Consider the following 20,725-nt stretch of genomic DNA (forward strand, 5'->3'; position numbering starts at 1 on the left):
TAGCCCCACCAAACAGCTTGCAGGCTCCAGTGCGGGGTTGCCTCAGGCCAAACACCAACACGGAGGGAACACACCCCTCCCATCAGCAGACAAGTGGATTAAAGTTTTACTGAGCATGCCCTGCCTACCCACCACCAGTTCCACTCATCAGGATGCTTGCACAAGCCTCTTAGATAGCCTCATCCACCAGAGGGCAGACAAAAGAAGCAAGAAGTACTACAGTCCTGCAGCCTGCAGAATGAAAACCACAACCACAGAAAGTTAGACAAAATGATTATGTCCTAGATGAAGGAACAAGATAAAACCCCAGAAAAAGAACTAAATGAAGTGGAGATAGGAAACCTTCAAGAAAAAGAATTCAGAATGGTGAAAGTGAAGGTGATCCAGGATCTCGGAAAAAGAATGGAGGCAAGGATGGAGAAGATGCAAGAAATGTTTGAAAAAGACCTAGAAGAACTAAAGAACAAACAGAGATGAACAATACAATAACTGAAATTAAAAATACACTAGAAGGAATTAATAACAGAATAACTGAGGCAGAAGAACGGATAAGTAACCTGGAAGACAGAATGGTGGAAATCACAGCCATGGAACAGAATAAAGAAAAAAGAAATGAAGACAGCCTAAGAGACCTGTGGGACAACATTAAACACACCAACATGAGCGTTACAGGGTCACAGAAGGAGGAGAGAGAAAGGACCCAAGAAAATATTTGAAGAGATAATAGCTGAAAAATTCCCTAACATGTGAAAGGAAACAGTCAACCAAGTCCGGGAAGCGCAGAGTTCCAGGCAGGAAAAACCCAAGGAGGAACACGCCGAGACACATAGTGATCAAATTGACAAAAATTAAAGACAAAGAAACAATACTAAAAGCAACAAGGGAAAAATGACAAATAACATACAAGGGAACTCCCATAAGGTTATCAGCTGATTTCTCAGCAGAAACTCTGAAAGCCAGAAGGGAATGGCACAATATGTTTAAAGTGATGAAAGGGAAGAACCTATAGCCAAGATACTCTACGCAGCAAGGCTTTAATTCAGATTTAATGGAGAAACCACAAGCTTTACAGACAAGCGAAAGCAAAGAGAATTCAGCACCAGCAGACCAGCTTTGCAACAAATGCTAAAGGAACTCCTCTAGGTGGGAAAGAGACTAGCAACTTAAAACAACCCTGTACATATATAGACGCCTATATCACAACCTCATGCGAACAGCGAACCCAAAAACTACAATAGATACACAAAAAAGAAAAAGTAACCCAAACACAACACTAAAGATGGTCAGCAAATCACAAGGAAAGAGAGCAAAAGAGGAAGGGAAGAAAAAAGACCTACAAAAACAAACCCGAAACAATTAAGAAAATGGCAATAGGAACACACATATTGATAATTACCTTAAATGTAGATGGACTAAATGCACCAACCAAAAGACCCAGACTGGCTTAATGCATACAAAAACAAGACCCGTATATATGCTGTCTACAAGAGACCCACCTCAGACCTAGGGACACATACAGACTGAAAGTGATGGGATGGAAGAAGGTATGCCATGCAAATGGAAATCAAAAGAAAGCTGGAGTCGCAATACTCATATCAGAAAAAAGTAGACTTTAAAATAAAGACTGTTATAAGAGACAAAGAAGGACACTACATAATGATCAAGAGATCAATTCAAGAAGAAAATATAACAATTGTAAATATATAGGCATCCAACATAGGAGCACCTCAATATTTAAGGGGAATATTAACAGCAATAAAGGGAGAAATTGACAGTAACACAATAAGAGTGGAGGACCCCACTTTCATCAATGGACAGATCATCCAGACAGAAAATCAATAAGGAAATACAGGTCTTAAATGACACATTAGACCACATGGACTTAATTGATATTCATAGAGCATTTCATCCAAAAGCAGCAGAATACACATTCTTCTCAAGTGCACGTGGAATATTCTCCAGGACTGATGACATGCTGGGCCACAACGCAACTGCTAGGAGTGAATACAAGGTGAGATATAACCAGGACACTTTCTAAGCGTGGCTGTAGCTTCAGTATCCAGTGCAGTAGATGTCAGAGTAAAGAAAATGAGCAAGAGCCAAAGAGAGGCCTTACAGAATGATGAAAGGATCAGTACACCAGGGAGACATAAAGTTCCTAAATGTGTACGCACCAAACAACAGAGCCTCAAAGTACACGAAGGAAAAACGGGTGGAGCTGAAAGGAGAAAGAGCCAGGTCTATATTTATAGTGGGGACCTTCCACACCCACCTCCCTCTTAGCAAGTGACAGAATTACTAGAGAGAAAATCAGCAAGGATATAGGAGACCTGAATAACACAGTAAGCTAACGAGATCTGCATGACATAAAGAGAACAGTCCGCCCACCAACAGCAGAGTACAGGTTTTTCCCCGAGGATCTCTGTAACATTCACCAAGTTAGACCATCTCCTCGACCATCAGACAAGCATCAGTAAATTCAGAAAGAATTGAGGGACTTCCCTGGTGGTGTGCTGGTTAAGAATCCGCCTGCCAGTGCAGGGGACAGAGGTTCGAGTCCCGGTCAGGAAGATCCCACATGCCACGGAGCAGCTAAGCCCGTGCGCTTCAACTACTGAACCTGCGCTCTAGAGCCCTCGAGCCACAACTACTGAGCCTGCGTGCCACAACTACTGAAGCCCGCGTGCCTAGAGCCCAAGCTCCGCAACAAGAGAAGCCGCCGCAACGGGAAGCCCGTGCGCCACAACGAAGAGTAGCCCCCGCTTGCCGCAAGTAGAGAAAGCCCGTGTGCAGCAACGAAGACCCAACGCAGCCATAAATAAAGAAATAAAATTATTTAAAAACAACACTTGAAGTCTCCCAGAGTGTGTTCCCTGGCCATGATGGAATCAAATTAGCCACCAGTAATAGAAAGCAAAAAGAAGAATCCCTAAACACTGGGAAATGGTGGTTGACACATCATTCCAGGTTATCATTCAAACCCTTGTTAGAAAAGGGCTGAAGTTAGGAAGAGTTGCCTGCTGAGCTGAAAGGCATTTCAGGCTGGCCCAATAGAGAGCTCACTCTGGCTCTTTCCAACAGAGTATTGTTCAGGGCAAGGCTGGAGGGAGGGAGACAGTTCAGGAGGCCGTTACATCAGTGCCACCTGACATTAAAGCTCCAAGTGCACTGGCAAAGGAAGTCCAGCTAGCTTGCTGGTTGTTAGTGGAATCGGTTTGGCGGCTCATTGGATTTGGGAAGCACGAGAGAGGTATTGGTGTGGTTGCTGGAAAGTCCTGAGAGAAAGCAAGATTCGGGTGCCTTCCTGGTATATATATGACTGGTGTCCAGTCTAACCCATGGACGCATACACCTCGGTTCTTTATCAGTCCTGCTCCACTGTTTTAAAAGTTTCAACGCAGTTGTCCTCTCCTCCTTCTCCTCCCTCTTTGTCCTCCTTGTCGTCCTCTTCCTCATCCTGCTCCTCCTCGATTCTTCCCCTGATAGTGCCATCTGTCGGATAAGGCTGTCCTCTGTGGACAGGCAGAAGAGTGTCGTTTCTGAGGCTTGTGGGACTGGTCCCTTAGGCCAGGTTGGCACTTTGCCTGCCCTACCATGCTGTTAGCCTAAGACATGGTACGTGGGAAGTGGACCACAGATGTGTCTGCAAACTTGTATTTTTGTTCCTCTTTTCAGAATACGGTGGTGGTGGTAGATCACCTCAAGGAAGAAAGAAAGGTTGGAGTTATTTCCCAGGTAATTCTGGTGAGAGGAGCCCTCACTGTGAACATGATAGATGTAAGCCTCAGCCCTCACACCTCCAGGAGGATGATGGAAACGTGGTGAAGAGGGATGTCCAGGAGGACCCCGAAGTAAGACAGTAAGTGGCCAGGCAGCAGGGTTTGTGCACAGCAGCCCCTGGGACTGTGCACCTCTCTCACGCTCCGTGGACTTGTTTTTCTTCTCTCACTGCAAAACTGAAGCATGCTAGAAGTGAAATAATGGTTGAGCAATCCTAATTGTAGAGCCGGTGTCAAAGAGACGAGGGTGTACAGAAGACTTTCTTAGCACTTATGGCCACTCACCGTCCTTCTCTCCACACGCCCCCTGCAGCTCTCCCTGTACCATCCGAGGCAACAAGAGAGGAGTGAAATGGCACAGTGAAGGCCACATGCACACTACTGTGTGCAGAAACAGAAAACCTCTGGAGAGTGAAATGGGGGAGAACACACAAGATGGAACCCCAGGCAGCTGGTTCAGGGTCACAGTGAGTATCCTGAAAAACGTATGGAATGTGCAGGAGAGAAAAGGCAGGGGGAGTTGTGTTGGTCTCATGTAGAGATGCTGGTTTCTTTCCCTGGGGACAGTTTGTAATCTGTCCTTTTTATTACCAGGAGTTAACAGTCGTGTTCATCTAAGGGCAGGTTCAGAGAAGCAATGTAAAGGGAACAGGCTGACCGTGAGGAGAACGGAGGAGCCTGTCTCAAAGCAAAGGTGGAAACTACTGCCAAGGATATGGAGCAACTCCACATTGGAGGTCTCAGTTTGGCAAGCTGAGTGTGGGAGAGAGAGGGTCGAGCCTCTGGAGACCTTGTCTGAGGGACAAGCAGTGTGTGCGCTTGGTAGGATCTCCTGGAAATTTATAAAAGGAAGATCATCTCTGACACCTTGATTATGTGGAAGAGAGTTTGACTGGAGAGAAAGAGTATTTAGGAAATCCATATTACGCACACCCATAAGAAATCATGCCAGTGGTCCCTTCTTTACAAGCCCTTTCAAGCTCAGTAGAAGGCCGGAAAAGAACAGGAAAAGGTTCCTCCTGCAGCCTAAATTCCCTGTTGTCTGTCCTCTCTCCCATGCCTTCTTTTCATCCTTAGATTCCTTGTGCGATAAAGTATGACAAGACATGGCTAATGAAGTCAATCCAGAGCCATTGCAGTGTCCCCTTCACTCCAGTGGACGTAAGAGAGGATGCCGAAGCCAGATGCATGGGCACAGGGAAGGGAGAGAGAGAGAGACCTGGTTCTGCAGGGTCTGTTGGCTTCTGATACTATTGCTGTTGCATTCAATCCCTGTAGTTCCACTTTATGCGAAATGGGGCTCAGTTCTTTGTCCAGGAAGCTAGCACTGCCTCTGCATTGATGGATGTCAGCTGCAAGATTCGTGACGAGGAGAGCCGAAAGGTGTGTCGAGGGCGTTACGTGTACCTCATCCTGAGGAAGGAGTACAGGCCAGGGGCTGGTTGTCTTCTTTGGAACTAGAGTTCCTGGTGCTTACCCCACCTCTTCTTCCTGCAGATACCTGTCTTTGTCAGCCCCTCCGCTGTCCCCTACTCTGTGCGGGATAAGTTGAAGCCAGAAGAAATGGAGCAGCTAAAGGTAATGCAGACTCACGGCGAATAGTGTGCCAGCGCTCAGACCCAACTCTCCTTCCTCCAGACCCCGTCCCCCTCGCCCCCGATTTCCCTGCAACCACCACAGCCTCAGAGCGGCTCTCTCCATCTCTCCGCAGCTGACTTTGAGCAAACGATTTGATGTCTCCCAGCAAGCTCTTGATCTCTGGAGGCTCCGCCTTGACACAGGTACGGCTGACAGCAGTAATTCTAGGGCGGGTGAGGGCAGAGGGGTCTTCCCGGAGGGAGACTTAGGGATGGTAACGTGGGGAGGGGCTGGTGCTGGCCTCACACCCCACTCAGCCATCCTATTTCCTCCCCTCTCCTTCCTGAAGACTTGGTGTGCTATGATATTGATATATTTCTGAATCGAAGAAACTGCATGGCTGCCACCCTGCAGGTCATCGAAAAGTATTTCCCTGAGGTGAGGCTGTAGGCCCATTGCTGGTATTAGGGTAGGGGGTGAAAGGGATGGGGTGGAGGGCAGATTTGTCTCCAAGGTCCTAGATAGTAACCTTCACTCTACCTCTTCTTGCCCCAAAGCTGTTGTCCTTGAACTTGAGCAGCAACAAACTGTACCAGCTGGATGGCCTGTCTGACATTATACAGATGGCCCCCACAGTCAAGATCCTGAACCTCTCCAAAAATGAGGTGAGAAGAGGGAGTCAGGTCAAAGTTGGGTTGAGAGTGGGGGGCGGGCATGTTAGTGGCCATCAGAGTGATGACAGGAGACAGGTGAAGGTACCTGTGTGGGAGGGAGGGGTCTGGGGGTGCAGGGATCCAGATGTCCCTCTTTCCCTGGGATTCCTTTTCCCACTTCCGCACCATATTTCTCAGCTGACCTCTGTGTGGGAGTTGAGCAAGATGCAAGGGCTGAAGCTTGAAGAGCTGTGGCTGCAAGGGAACCCATTGTGTGACACCTTCCCAGACCAGTCCACCTATGTAAGGTCAGTGTGAACACCCTGCCACCTTTCTTGGTGACCTTCACCCATGGGAGCCTAGACTATCTGTGACAGTGCCCCTTTGCCAAAGGTGGCAGCCCTGGTTTTCTGGGAGGATCACAGGCCCCACCTTCTGCTTTCTCTGTGCCTATCACCGGTGAGGAGTTTCCTTCCCCTGACCTGCGCACCTCTGCAGGCGCTCTGGGGTCTGTTTCCAGCTCTCTGCGCCCAGCTATATTCCAGCAAGGCCTCCCAAGAGTGTGCCCCAGGAAGCAGGGCTTCTCCTCCTCACCAGGACCAGGAGAGACCAGCCTTGATCCAGATGCTGGCGACCTGGACTGAGAAGGGTCCTCCAGTCCACGGCCTCTTGCTGAGAGAAGGCTTCCTTCTTCGTGCTGAGATGGGGTTTGCGTCCCCCGTTCTGAGAGGGGCCCTCTTCCCCTTCCTCAAAAGGGATCCCCCCTCCTCTCCCATGTTGACATGGGGGCTTTCCTGTGCCATGCTAAGGGCTGAGGCCATGGGTGGCTGTTGTCATGACATCCATTCTGCTGGCCCAGTGCCAGGAGCTGGACCCTCCTTGGGAAAAAGCAGGGCTCCCTGAGTCAAGGAGCCAGACGTGGGCCCCCGCCAGTGATCAGAGGGCTTCCTGAGGCAGGAATGGAAGGCAGAGGGCAGAGGTGGTAGAGGAGACAGAAGGACAGGCCTCTGAGGGGCACTTCCCATCCCTCCCTGCACATGTCACATCATTCCGCCTGGTCCTTCACAGGAGCCCTGGGCAGCCTGAGACAGGTATGATTCCTCAGATAAAGAACCAACTCAGACAGGTGCAGGGGTCATCGGGAGAGAAGACAGTGATCATCAGAGGGGGCCACGGATCCTCAGCCCCATACTGAGCTGGGACCTGACCCTTTCCTCTTTCTGAGGAAGATCTGCCCCCACGGCTGTTCGGTTTCCCATGCCCAAGTCTGGCTGAGCTCACACAGGTGACAAAGTTTCTGCCAGCATCCAGTGGGCCCCCGAGCCCAACATGTACCTATTTTCCACTCCTACCCGGTGTGTCTGGGCGATTCTAGGGCAGATGAAGAACCGCAACAAGTGTGCCATTTCCCCTTTCTTCTCTCTTCTTCCCTGACCCCGACTATGGGAGATCTTCTTTCCTTTCCCTTTGTTGTCTCTCTCTCCCCTGTCTCTGTGCCCCTATGTTTCTCTCATCTCTCCCTTCCTACCTTCACTCCCTTTCTGTCTTCATCCCCTCCATCTCCCTCCCTGAGCCCCACCTCACTCACCTCGCGGGCCCAGCATCCTGGGCCATCCCTGGGGGGTGTCCGGGTCTTGCCAGAGTGCTGGACCCCCAGTGAGGTAACAGAGCCCCGGGCTCCCACTCCATCCCCTCTTCTCCCCACAGCCTTCAGTGGGGCCCTGGAGGAAGGGAGGGAGGAGAAGGAAGCCCTGCAGCACGGGTTTGAAATGCTGGTCCCTGTGGCACTGGAGAAGGGAGTCCGAGTAGTCTGGGTGGGAGCTACGCAGGCAAAGGAGAGGAAAGGAGGGAGGGAAGGACTATTAATGTGAAGGTACTGAGAGAGATGAGGAGACAGTGCCTTTCAGACAGTAAGATGACAGATGCTCAGTGCTCAACAGGCAAGTGGACCGAAAACCCTTAAAATCAGGAGCAGAGGTGGGCAAAGGGTGCTGCTGGATTGGCCAGAACACACTGATCTCTGTTTATGGTATTACTGTTTTAACTCAAAGGAAGCATTGCAACCTTGAACTATCAACCACCTGTTCTCTATTTTTGGTTTTGGACAGGGCCATCAGAGAATGTTTCCCGAAGTTGTTACGCCTGGTAAGTGCCTACGTAAATCATTGTCTCTTTCGAATGTCGGTGGCCTCTGCACCTGCCCTCAAGCCCTTTGGGTCTTGCCTAGATCACATATTAGCATCAGAACCTTAACCATTTTGGGGGACATGGTCTCCTGAAAATGACATGGATATACTTGCTGGAAAAATACCCATAAGTACACACACGCACACACACAAGTTGAATATAACACTAGAGACTTCCAGGACCTCATGATGAAGACATCCACTGTAAGCTTTCCCATGGAATTTCCCGGGCCCTTTCACACCTGACCTCTGACCCTCACCCTCCTGGGGCCATCCTTCTCCCGGATCATCCAGGGCCACTCCCCTGGTCTCCACTCCTGACTTCCTCTTCCCTTCTCCAGGATGGCCAGGAGTTACCGTCACAAGTGACCGTTGACGTTGACACTCCCTACATAGTAAAGCCCTGCAAGGTGAGGAAGAGGATCAAACAACATTTGGGGTGTTGCAGGGAGCCATTATCTACTGCATAGTCTCAAGTACCATTTGATTCCAGGGAAGCTACTTTGGATCTGATGAGCTGAAGAGCCTAGTCTTGCAATTCCTGAAGCAGTAAGTACCTCAGGGAAGCTGAGCAAGGGAGGGAGGGCTAGGACAGGTGAGGCCACCTAAGCACAGGTCTGCTCAGGGGAGTGTTCAAGTCTCATTTGAGGTCCAGACCACAGAGATAGACTGTCTTCATTGCTCCTCCTTAGGTACTACTTGATCCATGACTATGGAGACAGACAGGTTCTCGTGGGTGCTTATCACGAGGAGGCCTGCTTCTCCCTGACGATTCCCTTCCACCCCGAGGACCCAGCCCCGTGAGTATCACAGCACAGGCTGTGCTCCCGGGCCGTGTGGCTCCCCAGCAGACACAGGCCAGCTCCTGCAATCACCCACCACCCACTGTTGCTCTTTGTCTCCTAGAAGCAGCTTGTGCGAGTATTTCAAGGACAGCAGGAATATGAAGAAGCTCAAGCACCCCTGTGAGTGTGTGATGGGAAGACTGGGTGGGAAAGGGTGGTGAAGGGGTCAATCATAGGGCCCAGGGCGTGGCAGCCCCTGACCTTCGCTCGCTTCCCCTCCCCTCACAGACCTGCAGGTCCAGCTGCTGAAGCACACAAAACGTGTCATTGTGCACACCCTCTGTGTGTTGCCCAAGACTCAGCATGCCTTCAGCTCCTTCGTGGTGGACACGTGGTTCCAGAGGGTGAGCGCCTGCTTCCTCCCTCGGGTGGGCCCAGGAAGCCGCAGGTGGGTGGGAGGTGGAGGTGGTGACTGGGCGCCTGGGCTCTTCCCTTTCAGAAAACGATGCTCTGCTTCTCCGTCAGTGGGGTGTTCGAGGCAGGTGAGTGTGTGTAGCCCCCCAGCGCAGATGCCCCACTGCTGCCTCCCCCTGGCCAGGCTCACTCCCAGAACCACCTAGCTTCCCTGACCCCTTCCCTTCCCTTCCCCTTCTCTTCTATTCCCTTCCCCTCCCCCTCCTGTCCCTTCCCTTCCCTTCCCTGCATTCCACCCCTCCCCTCCCCACCCTCCCTCCCCCACCTCCCCTCCCCTCCTCTCCCCGCCCCTCCTCTCCCCTCCCCTTCCCCACTGTGTTCTCCTGCCCTCAAGCTTCCCACAGACAATCCAGGTCTGAGCTGTGTCCATGCCTGTCTGCCCTGCACACCCTGGGCGTTGTGGATACAGGCTGTGGCGTTTGGTGGCTCTCAAACCAGATACTTACTCTGAGAACTTGGGCCGTTACTTAAGGTCTCAGTTTCCTCATTTGCAAAATGGGGTAGTAGTATCCACCTCTTGGGCGGCTGTGAAAAATGCATCCCGTCAACTTGTGTAGTGGTCATCAGGGGCCCTGTCACTGGGCGCAGACTGCTCCTACAGTTGCCCTCCCCATTCCCGACGCCCTGGTCCCCGTGAACAACTGCCCTCTCAGCATGAGTGTCCAGTCACACCCTGACTGGGGACCGCCGTGTGAGCGTGTACAGCACATGCAGCTGTAAGGGGTGCTGTAATTTGTTTGTTGTTGAAGTGGAAGGAAGTTCTCAGGGCTGTGTGCGTGCCTTCACCCGGACCTTCATCGCTACCCCTGCCCGCTACGCCAGGTGAGAGCCCTGTTGTGGGCGGGAATGCCCATCCCCGCCTGGGCTCTGGGGCGTGGGAATGTGGTGGCAAAGACCTTAGGTTTACTCAGTATTGTGGAAAGCCAGCAGGGGGATCCCAGGAGCAGTGTAGCCTAGTGGTTAAGAAGAACATGGGCCTGGAATCGGCCTATGCGTTCACTCCTTGACCCAGCACTCACTCGCTGTGTGACCTTGGTCAAGTCACATGACCTCTGTGTGACTCAGTGTCTTCTTCTGAGAATGGGGATCAGACTGTCCACCCCTTGCACTGTGGTAAAGGGTAAATGCGAAATTGCCCCTGGTTTGGGGATGAACCTATAAATCAAGTGAAAGTGGTAGACAGTCTCTCCTAAGGTGGGCTCTGTAGCGAGGGGTAGAGGTACCAGTCAAGGAACCTGGGAGACAGACACAGGAGGGACGTGGAAGGAATCTGGTTGCTGAGTGCCAGTGGGAGCAGAGTGAGTACTGGGGGTGTGGGTGTCCATCCACCAGTTGTCTGAGGGCCCATTTTTCCTTCAGTCTGTGCATCGTGAATGACGAGCTGTTTGTGAGGGATGCCGACCCCGTTGAGACCCAGAGTGTGTTCTCCATCCCACTGTCCACACCCACCTCCAGCTCCATGCACCCTCTCTCCCAGCAGCAGCAGGACATCATGCAGGTGTCCTCCACCCTATCTGAGATGAACCGCTAGTGGTCTCAGAAGTGAGTGCTGGGGTTGCATGGGGATAGGAGGGAGCTGGGAGGAGTAGAGGGGTGATTAATGGGAATTTTCAGGTAATTATTTTAAATCTATTTTTCCTTACAAACGCTTACTTGTGAGAAATACCCTAATTTCATACTAATACATTTCCATGTATTTTAAAATACAGGTATCCTATCTTATATACTGTTTTGTAACTTCTTTTATTATTAGTGCCAGCATAGTTTCTTCTCAGTATATGTGAAGCTACATTATTCTTTCTAAGATCAATATATTAAACAATTGAATTCCAGGAAGCCATAAGCTGTTATTGATAGGCATTTAGCTTTTCACTTCTTTTTCAGCATTACATGCAGTGGCATCTGCTCATTCTGGTACATACATGTTGGTAAACTTGAAGGCTTGCTCTTGTAGCATAGATGTAGCAGTGAAGTTGTGTGGTCAAGTGTCTCCAGTTTGGTCCTAAGGGAGGTCATCTATCCTCCCCCACTAGAGGTGCTTTCAGTACAATGACTAGACTATACCAGAGCTAAAAATTTCTTTACTCTTCAAAAAGTGAATTCTGAGAATTCAGAGATAAGAAGAAATAGACCTCTATGGTTTCAGGAAGGTGAAGGTGGACAGAAGTCAGGTGCCCTGGGGTTGACACTCACGGCTGCTGGCTCTGCTCACATCCCAATTCTTTCTCTTTACTTTCTTCAGTCCAAGGGCAAAATTCCAGATGTGACCCTCATCCACTGACCTGGGATCTTGAGAACAAATCTCTGCAAATGAGCCTTTAGATGTCAGTTTCATCCTCATCATATTTGTCACCTCTCTTCTCTTAACTGAAGCCATATCCATGACTAAGCTTGCAGTCCAGCTAATCAGGAAGCCAAAGTTTACCGTGTAGGCCTGCCCATTGTTTTTTTATTTTTCCAACGCATGATCCTTGTTCATCTTTTTATTAAAGAGTAACATTGCACATTGTATGCTGTGTGTCTTGGATTGCTTTTCCCCTGACCCAACCATGAGTTAGTGGGGCCAGGACCAAAAGGTCCCATCTCCCACATCATCCCTGGCAGTCTCTAGCATTTATATCCAACCTACACAGTGCTTGAAAATTGTAGAGTAAGGACTCCATTCCTGGGCAATACTAAAATCCAAGCTTTGCCTCCCGAAAACCTTCTCCCCACCACTTCAGTAATCACAAGTTGTGACCGTTCTGATGTTCACTTCTATAAACAAATATAACGTATTTAGCAAGTAAAGTACCATATTTACTCCATTAATTATGGATTTCTTAATTATTTAACAGGTCTAAAACTGTGTTAACATATTTATTAGTTTCTTAGATTCTGTACCTAAGCTATTTTCCCCACAACTCCAGTGTTGTTTTTTTTAACTTTTATATTTTGAAATAATTATTGATTTACCAAAAGTTGCAAAAAATTGCGTAGAGAGGTCATGTATACCCATCACTCACCTTCTCCTAATGATAACACCTTGTATTATTTTAGTACAGTATCGAAACTAAGAAATGGACATTGGTACAATTCACTGAGCTTACCACAATTTCGCCATTTTACATGCACTCATTTGTGTGTTAGAACACTTGTGTATAATACTTATATATTTAATAATTCCATGCACTTTTACCAGCAGTGTAGGTGTTTTAACTATCACCACAAACAAGATCAAAAACTGTTTCATCACCACACGTTTCCCTCATGTTAGCCTTTATAGCCACACCCACCTTCTTCCTGATCCCACATCCCTAAACTCTGTCAAACACTATTATAATTTCCTAAATGTTATAGAAATGGAATCATATAGTACACTACCTTTAGGAATGGATTTCTTTCACTCAGCATAATTCTCCTGAGATCCATCCAAGTTGTAAAGTGTGTCTATCGTCTGTTCCTTTTTATTGCTGAATAGGATTCCACGGTGTGAATGTACCACAGTTTGCTTACCCATTCCCCCGTTGAAAGACATCTGGGCTATTTCCACTTTTTAACTATTGTGAGTAAAACTGTGATGAACTTCATGTAAAGGTTTTTGTGTAAACATAAATTTTCATTTCTCTGGGTAAATTGCCCAGAGTGCAACTGCTGTATCATTTGGTAATCGCATGTTTCGTTTTGATAAACCTGCCAAATTGTTTTCCAGACGGCCTGTACCACTTTGCATTCCCTTTGGCAATGTGTGAGTGACTCAGTTTATCCAGTGTTGCCTGCATTTGGTTTTGTCACTCTTTTTTTCAGCCATTCTGATAGGTGGGTTTAACATTTCATTGTGCCTTTAATTTGCATTTGCATGATGGCTAAAGATGTTGAACAGCTCTTCCTAAGCCTATTTGCCCTCTGTTCATGTCTTTCATCCATTTTATAATTGGATTAAGAGGCAAGAAGTTACCTCTAGAGAGCTGCCCTGGCTCTGGCTAACAGGCAGAGTAAGAGAATGTGAGGCCTTTCGAGACTCACTTTTCTTGACAGGGAGGGCAGAAGTGGGGCTGAAGCTATTAAATGTTCCTCAAATTAGGACTGAACTTGGATATGGAACAGGATTAAGAGGTGGGGGCATCTCTGGGTCCATCTGTGGAGATCTGGATAGGGCAGAAAAAGACGGGGGATATGGGGTAGAAGAAACACAGTGGAAGGAGGGAGATACGGGGGGATGCCTTCTAAACGATGCTAGATTCATCACTCTCAGCCTGCTCAATGGAGTGCAAGAAACTATTCTCCTAGACGTGTGGTTTTCAACTCTGGATATCCATTAGGATCCCCTCGAATGCTCAGATTCAACCAACTGAATCAGAGCCTCTAGGGATAAGCCCAGTCATCAGTATCTTTAAGGATCACCCCAGTTGATTCTCATGAGCTCTCAAAATTGAAAACCTTATCTGATGGTGTATTAGTTTGCTATGGCTGCCATAACAAGACACCACAGGCTGAGTAGCTTAAACAACAGAAATTTATTTCTCACAGTTTTAAAGGTTAGAAGTCCAAGATCCAGGTGTCCACAGGTTTGGTTTCTTCTGAGGCCTCTCTCCTTGGCTTGCAAATGGCCTCCTTATTACTCCTTCTTCACATGGCTGTCCCTTTGTGCACACACCCTGGTATCTCTTTATGTGTCCTAAACTCCTCTTATAAGGAAACCAATCATATTGGATTAGTGTCTACCCTAACGGCCTCATTTTAATTTAATCACCTCTTTAAAGGCCCTATCTTCAAACACAGTCACATTCTGAGATACTGGGGGTTAAAGCTTCAACATATGAATTTGGGTAGGGCACAGTTCAGTCCACAACAGATGGTATGAGAAATACCTGGGTCTGAGAAATTCATCTCCCTTTTAGCCACCTTCCTGGACCTACTATACAACACTTCTGCCATCACCTCATTAGGTAGAAGTCGGTCATGTGACCATTCTTGGCTGCAAAGGACGCTATAAATGTGGTCTTTTACTGGAAACATTACTGTCCCAAATAAATTTAGGATTCTTTTATTAAGAAAGAAGGAGAATAGGTATAGAACATAGGCTACACTTTCATACCCAAGGCAGCTAGAAGCACCACCTCAATTATCATGTCCTTTCTACCCAGCTTTCCAACCACAGTTTTCATGGGTTTAAACAAAACTGCTGCTTCAGAGACACCTGAGCTCACTCTCCCATCCTCCCAAATCCCATGTCCCAGACTATGCCTGAGTCCTCACAACTTAGCATGCTTAATCTACGTCATTCACTCACTCATTCATTCATTCAACAAATATTTATTGGTTACCAGTGATATGTGAGGCACTGTGATAGGCACTGGAGATAAATCAGAGAACCTGACAGACAGGGTCATGGTTTTCATGGAGCTCACATTCTACAGGGGTTGATACACTCAAGATTTAAGAGCCATTAAGAAAATAATATGGGAAAATGTGACAGAGAATGACTAGGGTGGGGAAGGCAAGGAAGGATTTTCTGAAGACGTAACTTAGATTTAATATTCAAATAACAAGAAGTACACAGTCAGCAGTGGGAAGATATAGGACCTGAGCCCTCGAGGCAGAGGGAAGAGCAAGACGAAAGGCCCTAAGATACGGGCAAACTTGGCAGTTTTAAGGAACAGCTTGTATGCCAGTGTGTATTGGGAGGAAAGTGTTAGAAAATGAGGTGAGAATGGTAGGAGGGGCCCAAACAGAAGGTCCTGTGGGCCACAGTAAGGACTCTGGGTTTTGTTCTTATTATGATGGAGCTATTGGGTGCTTTCTGAAAGGAAGGGAATTATTATTATAATCTACTTTATTAAAGCTCATTCTAAATGTTCCTTGGAGGACAGACGGAAATAGAGCAACTGTAAGATCAAGAGACAAGATTAGGAGGCTACTACACACATGACAGTGAGAGGTTACAGTCTCGTAGACCACAGTCGTAGCAATGGAAGGGGTGAGATGGGGTTTGAAATGATATGTATCTTGGAAGTACTGAACTTGTTGATGAAGTCCACGTTTGTGGTAAGGATAGAGAGGAAATAAGTGTGTCTCTTGGAATGTGGATTTTTGCAGCTGGGTTAGGGCGGTTTTCTTCGATGGGGAAATGAATGGAGGACCAGCTTCGGTGCAATGCCAGGAAACTGACAGTTCTGTTTTGACCATGTCGTTTGTGGAGCCTACGAATAATCTGGGTGGGGAGCATGTGGTTGGATGTATAAGTCAGGAGATCCTGAGAACATTCTTGGCTGTGGCAAAAAAAAAACCCCAAATCAAAAAAAAAAAAACAAGCATGCAAGCAAGCAAACGAAAAACCCAACTGTACAGTTCAATCTGAATATACAGGTTGATTCCACATATGAGCATGACACAGCTCTAGATTCTGGAAGGGATACAAAGACATATTAAAAACCAACTTCACTGAGCTATAATTTGTGTTCAACATAATGCATCCATCTTTTTTTCTTTTTTTTTTTTTTGGCTGTGCTGAGCGGCTTGCAGGATCTCAGTTCCCCAACCGGGGATCGATCCTGGGCCCCTTGCAGTGAGAGCACCGAGTCCTTACCACTGGACTTAGCTGTAAGCCTAAGGCTCTGACCTTCCAGGGGCTACTAACTGTCAGAGAAGAAAGATATATGTGTGGAATATAACTATCATTCATCCACTTATTCATCCATTCAAGCACCTAGTGCATGTCAAGCTTAGTGCTAAGAAAGGAAGATAGGACCATGAACAAATTCAGACAATGTCTCTGTCTTCCGGAAGGTTAGGAGTCGAAATAGAGAACTGCAAGTGGCTCTGGTTGCTAAATAGTAAGGGAGGTATTTGGTGAGATAATTGGGCCCCCAGAAGGTCTAACCCCAGTGCACAGACGCAACTCTTCCCCTTCTGCGTGTCTCATTGACAATGCTGTGGCATGACCTAGAACATAGAGCTGTTAGAATAGAATGAGCCTGAACATTCTGTGCATAAATGGCTGAGGAAACAGCTTTCCAAGCCTTCCACCCAGCAATCAGCCCTGATTATGTGCAGAAGTAGATCTCAATTTCATTTAATTCTCACAGTTGGAGTTGTATGACTATTTTGTCTCTTTATCTAATTAAGAAGCTGAGGATAAGAAGGGTGAAGTATCTTGGAAGAAAATAGCAGATCTATTGATAATAGGAAAGTGTTAGATTTTAAGCTGTGAGCTACTAACTAGTGTGGAATACTAGTTCCCATCCTTTAGGTCCAGGCTGCGGTAGTAGCAATGCAAATTTCTCAGGCAAATGCCTGGGATTCATTGGCCATTGGAGAATTTTAGGAACTGGAGAAGCTATAGGAAAATGAAAGCCTAACATACCATCCTCCTGCCTGCTCCGCATCATTGCTCCTGCCTCTGCTCTCTTGTTTTCTATGATAACGTCATCTTAACATTAGGTTTTGTTATTGACTGAACTGTGCTCTCCCAAAATTCATATCCTGAAGCCCTAATTACCAGTGCCTCAGAATGTGACTGGATTTGGAGATAGGGCCTTTAAACGGTGATTAAGTGAATTTAAGGCTGTTGGGGGAGACGTTAATCCCATCTGACTGGTGTGCTTATAAGAAGAGGAGTATAGGACACACAGAGAGACAGCAGAAGTGTGTATACAAAGAGGGACAACCATGTGAAAAAGAAGCAAGAAGATGGCCATCTTCAAGCCAAGGAGAGAGGCCTTAGAAGAAATCACCCCTGCTCACACCTTGATCTTGTAGTTCCAGCCTCCAGCACTGTGAGAAACAAATTTCTGTTGTTAAGCCGCTTAGTCTGTGGTATTTTTGTTGTGGCAGTCTGAACAGTCTAATACAGGCATTATGAACGTGTTTCAGTAGTTCATGAAGCAGGTAGAGTAGACTGTCAGAAAGGATGAAAATAAAGTGATGGTAAAAAATACCAATGATCAGTAAAACTGAAAGAAACGTGGTTAATTTGTATTACTCTCAGGCAAAATAGACATCAAGCGATTGCAACCAAGAAGGCTACTATCAAATCATAAAAGAAAATGTATTAAGAAGATAACAAATTCTGAACTTACATTCACCTGATAACATATCTTCAAAAACATATATAGCAGTAAGTAACAAAGTTACAAGTAACAGAAAGTAAAATCCACTTTTGTGTATACGATAAGGAAAGATACTTGCTTATATAACTGAGAGTCCAGAGGTAGAGGAGACTTTAGGTTAGTTGATCCAGGGGCTCAAAGATATAAAGACTCAGGCCCAATCTTGAACCAATGACTGTGGCTAGGGACATAGGATTATTGCGTGAGATCTAGAGTAACTCTGGTCTCACCCTTGGAACTAGCAGGCAAATTCCCCCCAAACATGTGACTGACTGTATGAGGGAGGAAAGGCACTAATGAAAATTTGAGACCACTTAGGAAGATGAGGAATGTATATTGCATAGGTAAACAAAATTATCACCTTCAGGCACCATTTGAAAGCACAATTATCAACATGAGCATAAAACCCACAGTACTGAAGCTCAAATGGTTTTCAACTACTATGTCTTTCCGGGTAACAAATACTTCTATTCAGGAAATACCTACATTGAATTAGTGAATGGGGAGCTACAAAGCACTAGAGCTCTCACCCCTGCAGTAAGTTTAGGAAGAACCACAAAGGCATCCATGGCAGCGTACTGAAATCTCTTTTTCTTTCTCAAATTTTTGACAAAGCTTTCTCTTTACTCTCGTACTTTGATATTATTGTGTCAGGATAGTTTGACTAGAAGGGAATGGATTCTTTATAGTTACAATTTTATCAAGTATTACCATTCTGTACACATACAACACAGAGTTCATAAAGGTATGAAAGGTGAGAAGCAAGAAAATTGTCAACATTTATGATCAGCAACAATTTTCTTTAAAGAGCACCATTAAATTTCAATATGGAATATCTTTAAAAGCTTCAAGCTTTTAGAAGAAATTCAGTCTCATGAAAATGTAATAAAATTAAAGAACATCTTCTGTTAATGTACATATTTGTAAATATGCAAAAAGGAATATTCCTCTGGGAACACTAGCCCAAGAACCACCGCAGCCCTGCCGCCTGGCATACCAGGACCCAGCCCATACACCAACCGGCTGGCACCAGCTCTGGGACACATTGGGCCCCTCAACCAGCTACTCCTGGATCTGGCCCCACTCACCAGTGGGATGACGCCATCTTTAGGACACCCCCGACCCCATACCCAGCCATGTCAGGAACTGGCCCCACACACCAGCAAACCGGCACTAGCTTCAGGAATCCAAGGCCCTGCAGTCAGAGACCCAGGAACCTGGCTCTGCCCACCAGCGAGCCAGCACTAGCTCCAGGACTCCCTGGGCCACAGCCCCACCCACCAGCAGGCCAACACCAGTTCCAAGACACCCCTCAGCCAGCTGCCCTGGGATCCAGCCCCACTCAACAGTGGGCCAACACCAGTTTTTGGACACCCCCAAACCCGGCAGCCAGCCATGTGGAACTGGCCCTGCCCACCAGCAGGCTGACACTAGATACAGGACCTCTAGCCCCACCACCACCCACTGCAGAGCCTAGCACCACCCACCAGTGGGCCAGCGCTAATCCCGGGACTTCCTGGGGCACTGCAGCCAGCAGCCTCATGACCCAGCCTCACTCGCCAGTGGCCACCAGCCTCTGCACAAGGCAGGGCCTGGCAACCCACTGGACCAGGGGCCAGCCACACCTACCACACCACCCACAGTAGTGTGCCGGTCACAACAGAAGGACACATGCAGCCCTAACAGGCGGCACCCTTAGAGCATATAGCTCTGGTGACCAGAGGGGAGAGCTCGGCTGGGACACACAGCACGTCTCCTACAAAAAGCCACTTCTCTACGGTTGGGAAATGCAGCCAACCTAACAGACGCAGAGAAATAAAATAGCAAATTGGACAAAATGAGGCAACAGAGGAATCTATCCCAAACAAAGGAACACGATAAAACCCCAGAAGAAGAACAAAGTGAAGGGGAGATAGGCGATCTACCTGATAAAGAGTTCAGGGTAATGATTGTAAGGATGTTCAAAGAACTCAGGAGATGATTGGATGAACAGAGTGAGAAGTTTTTAACAAAGATTTAGAAAATATGAAGAAGAACCACACAGAGAAGAATACAATAACGGAAATGAAAAATACACTACACGGAATCAACAGTAAATGAAATGATGCAGAGGAATGGATGAGCAAGCTGGAAGACTGAGTAGTAGAAATAACTGAAGCAGAATAGAAAAAAGAAAAAAAGAGAAAAAGAAATAGGACAGTTTAAGAGACCTCTGGGACAACAGCAAGTGTACTAACATTTGCATTATAGGGGTCTGAGAAGGAGAAGAGAAAGAGAAAGAGAAAGGGGCAGAGAACATATTTGAAGACATGACAGCTGAAAACATCCCTAACCTGGGAAAGGAAGGAGATATCCAGGTTTAGTAAGCACAGAGAGTCCCAAACAGGGTCAAGCCAAAGGAGACCACACCAAGACACACTGTAGTTAAAATGGCAAAAATTAAAGATATCAGAGCAATTGGAATGAATCCAACTGGATCACGGTGTATGATCCTTTTTAATGTAGCGTTGGATTCGGTTTGCTAATATGTGGTTGAGGATTTTTGCATCTATATTCTTCACAGATATTGGCCTGTAATGATCTCTTTTGGTAGTATCTTTGTCTGCTTTTGGTATCAGGGTGATGGTGCCTTCATAGAATGAATTTGGGACTGTTCCCTCCTCTTCAATCTTTTGGAAGAGTTTGAGCAGTATAGGTATAATTTCTATGTATGTTTGTTAGAATTTACTGGTGAAGCTGTCTGGTACTGGACTTTTGTTTGCAGTGAGGTTTTTTTGTTTTGTTTTAATAACAGAATCTATTTCACTTCTAGTGATTGGTCTGTTCAAATTATGTTTCTTCTTGACTCAAATTTGGCAGGCTGTATATTTCTAGACACTTGTCCATTTCTTCTTGGTTGTCTAATTTGTTGGCATATCACTGTTCATAGTATTCTCCTATGTGTTTTGGTTTTTGTGGCTTTTTTTTTTTGTTTTTTGTGGTATTGGTTGTTGCTTCTGTTTAATTTCTTAGCTTGTTTATTTGGGCCCTTTCTCTTATTTTCTTGGTGAGCCTGGCTAGAAGTTTGTCGATATTCTTTGTCTTTTCAAAAATCTAGCCCTTGGTTTTATTGATCTTTTCTATTTTTATCTCTATTTTATTTCTTTCCCTCTGATCTTTCCCAAAGAAGTGACTTTGGGA

General features: G+C 46.7%; 1 pseudogene; it reads left to right on the forward strand.

Moving 5' to 3' along the window:
* Positions 1–3,701: 3,701 nt before the first annotated feature.
* LOC136142202 (nuclear RNA export factor 2-like) lies at positions 3,702–19,191 on the forward strand (annotated as a pseudogene).
* Positions 19,192–20,725: the final 1,534 nt, after the last annotated feature.

The sequence above is a fragment of the Phocoena phocoena genome, chromosome X, assembly GCF_963924675.1.
Source record: "Phocoena phocoena chromosome X, mPhoPho1.1, whole genome shotgun sequence".
NCBI lineage: Eukaryota > Metazoa > Chordata > Mammalia > Artiodactyla > Phocoenidae > Phocoena > Phocoena phocoena.